We start from the raw sequence: 3,741 nt of genomic DNA, 5'->3' as shown, positions 1-3,741 counted from the left end.
TTCATTGTTACAAATTGAACATAATTAAAGCATAGTGATTAATCACAAAAACAATATGTAATTATATATGTGTTTTCTGATGGTCTTAGGCGACCCCTGTGGAAGGCTCGTTCAACCCCCAAAGGGGTCGCGACCCACAGGTTGAGAAACGCTGGTCTAGGGGGATAAGGGATCTTACTCGAGGTATATTTGAGATACAAGATCATTCAGGCCAAAAGGTCAGGGTCTCCTCTGGTAAGTGTCCCTCCATCTTCTCCCACCACTAACTGTGACTACAGATGAATGGAAGGCTATTGTGTTATGCTGGGAAGGAAAAAGCTTAATCAGAGAGGACTTTTGAATTTATAAAATCTTTGTAAAAGCCTCTCCCTAAGTAAGGCTTGGGCCAGGGTGTTCCATGAGCCCCACGTTGTGGGATGTTGGAGTTTTTCCCAAGGCTGTGTGATGACTCAGGGTGGGCGAAGCTCCCTCACTTCCGATACTACTAGGCCCCCAACACTCCAGGTGCTAGCGGCTTAATAAGTGCACCAGGGAAACTTCTACCATGGCTTTTCACCTGAGGATCAATTTTGCAGTAATTCATTGAAAAAGCTGCCTATGAAGGGAGAGTCACCGAGTAGTACCTGACCCCATTGTTCTCAACCCTGTCGTGACCTACGAACTGGGTTAAGGTTTAAGCTCTCTGGACATGTGGGTCTGCCTCATCTCCCCAAGCCAGAGATGCCTCCCCGGCCCCGATCATTATCAGGTAATGCTCTTGTTCTTGTTTCTTATTGGTGGGGGGATAGACATACAGACACCTGGGGTTCCATCCGAATGATCACGGCAGGGTTTTAGAAGTTTTAGATGAAAGTCTTCTCGAACCACGCATGCTGCCTATCTGAGCAAGCTTTCCAGCCCAGCGTTGGGTTCAACATGTGGCCCCAAATGCCCCAACTGAATAAATAGAACCAATCGCTTTAATCCTCTCCAACCAGTGGTCTTTGTCTTCATTTACAGTGCAGTAGCTACACTGGAGGACCAGATCCTGGGAGCCAAGACAGAATGATGACATCAGATTTTCATGTCCTGCCCTCCCTCCTGTCTGCCCTGCCAGTGTCTCCCTTCCCATGTCCCCTCCCCCGCCTGCCCCACCTGCCGGTTAAACCAGGCAGGGGAGAAATGATGGCCATGATAGGCCCCCAGGCCGCTCCATGTGAAGGGGGCTATTTCTCAAGAGGCAGAAGGTGTCCCTGAGGGTCAGGAAAGCCTGACCAACAGTGCAAGCCTCAGTGGTTTGAGAGACACAGGGGAGGAGGGAAGGAAGACATGCTGAGAGCTGACAACACTGATGGCCTCAAGAGTCCTCCAGCATTCGAATAAACCCTGATTCAAGTCTCTCTGAAGGGGATGAGGGAGGACAGCCAGCAGCCTCCTTCCTGAAGTGGCTCCAAGCGAGGGCACATTTAAAAATGGAAGATGAGGCGTTTGATGAGTTTGCTTTTGAGAGATGGAGTGGGGAAATGAAGCCCTTTGTCATGGTCTTCCACCTCCACTCCCCCCCCTCCCACCCCCCATGAAGCCTCTGATTTGATCTGCACGGTTTCCTTGGGAGCAGAGCGACAGAAGCTGGTACTTCAAGGAGAGGATTGCCCAGGAGCTGGACAGAGCTTGGAGGCCACCTCACCGCAGGTGTGCACTTCTCCGGATGCCACTGACCATTAGGATTTTGTGGGGGAGCTGGAGACGGGGAGTCGGGGATATGCCCACGCAAGTGCAATTTATCTGTGAATGATTTTACATCCTAGCCATTTTTAAAGCTTGACTGGTGATTTAATTAAAGTTATTAAATAATGTTTGGGGAGGACGACTAAAAGGTTAAAGAGACCCAAGTTTTCATCTGTAATAAATCTAGAAAATCGGTGATTAATGTTTCAAAAGGCCAAATCAAAAAGTGGAACAGCCACCATATTATTTAGAAACGTGGAGGCAGGAAGGACACTGGTATAAGCGATAGAGAGGCTTGTAAACCTCCAGGCTTTTAAACCTGTCTGTCAACTTACAGGTAAAGGAGACACTTTGTATTAACCTGGCCCGTATGACCCTTCTTAGTGGTGCAGCAAAGACTCGCCCACAGTGAACTCTCCACTCTGTCCAGAAACATCCATGTTTCATGTCCACGATTTTCCTTATTCCTGGAAATTGCCTCCTCCGTTTCTCCATCTGGTGAACCCTATGCCAACCCTTTCCCCAAGCAAAGGTAATCACTTCTTCCTCTGGTTCCCATAAGTGGTGTTCCCTCCTCAATTAGCAATAGGTGACTCCACTCAAGATCCCTCATCCTGGCCACATGATTGGTTCTGAGGAGGGCTGGAGAAGCAAGCCCAGCCAATCGGAGCCAAAGAGGGGCAGTCCCAACACACTTGTTGAAAAAGTAGGGAAATAACCTCTTTCCACTGAAGTTGCTAAAAGAAGAGACTATGGGCTTAGAATTGCCGACAGTTGTCTTATTCCCAGGAGACACTTGGCTGAGTGAGGCCAACACAGAAAAAAGCCAAGAGACAGACATATTTTTTATTGTGGTGAAATACCCATAAAATTTACCATTTTAAACATTTAAAATATGCACTTCAGTAGCATTTAGTGCACTCACAATATTGTGCCACCATCGCAAGTTCCAGAATGTTTTTATTATCCCAAAAGGAAAGCTACTACCCATTCTCCATTCACTAGCTCTCCCACCAGCCCCTGGTAACTACAAACTTACATTTTGTCTCTATAAATTAGCCTATTGAAGACATTTCATACAATACTTGTCCTTTTATGTCTGGCTTATTTCACTTACTTTAATGTTTTCAAGGATCATCCATGTTGTAACATGTATCAGAACTTTCTTTTATGGCTAAATAACATTCTATTGTATGTATATAACACATCTTGTTTATCCATTCATTTATTAATGGACGAGTCATTCCCACATTTTGTGTATAAACATTGGTGTTTCTATCCCTCTATCCCTCTCCCTTCCTCTCTCTAAAATCAATAAAAATATATATATATTTTTAAAAGTTGTGTAAATTTAGCCAAGTCTCTTACCCTCCTTTCTTCTCAATGGTTAAAGTGAGAGTGATAATACTGCAAAGGTTAATGTGTGGTTTATATATCAAGTAATAATAGTTATTATTATTTATTTACTATCATCATTATTGATGACTGCCGTTGTAGCAGACAAATTTTTAGGTTGGCCCCCATAATCCCCACCTCCTGGTGTTCACATCCTTGTGTGTTCCCCTCCCTTTAGTGTAGAGACGCCCCACGACTTGCTTATAACCAATAGAAGATGGCCAAGCTGACCGGCTATCCATGAATAAGTGAGATAAGCTTGTAGCATCTGTCCTGCTGGAGTCTTTCTCTCCTTTGTTGGCTTTGAGGAAGAAAGAGACAATCTTGAGAAGCTCCATGTCAAGAGGAATTAGAGGCAGCCTCGATGAGCTGAGGACAACAAACTGAAGCCCTTAGTCTCATAACAAGGAACTGAAATTTTCCAACAACCATGTGAGCTTGGAAACAGATCCTTTCCCATTTGAGTGTCAGATGAAACTGCAGCCCTAGCTGACACCCTGATTGTAGTCTTCTGGAGGACACAGCTATGCCATGTCCAAACTCCTGATCCAGAGAAACTGAGATAACAAATATGAGTTGTGTTAAGCTGCCAAATTCATTGTAATATTGCTATGGAGCAAAAAGATAACCAGTACATTA

Source organism: Myotis yumanensis, unplaced genomic scaffold (assembly GCF_028538775.1).
Source record: "Myotis yumanensis isolate MYYU_CA2020_CCGP unplaced genomic scaffold, mMyoYum1.0.hap1 SCAF_4, whole genome shotgun sequence".
Lineage (NCBI taxonomy): Eukaryota > Metazoa > Chordata > Mammalia > Chiroptera > Vespertilionidae > Myotis > Myotis yumanensis.
The sequence above is the reverse complement of the archived record's forward strand: the minus strand, read 5'-3'. Positions refer to the sequence as shown.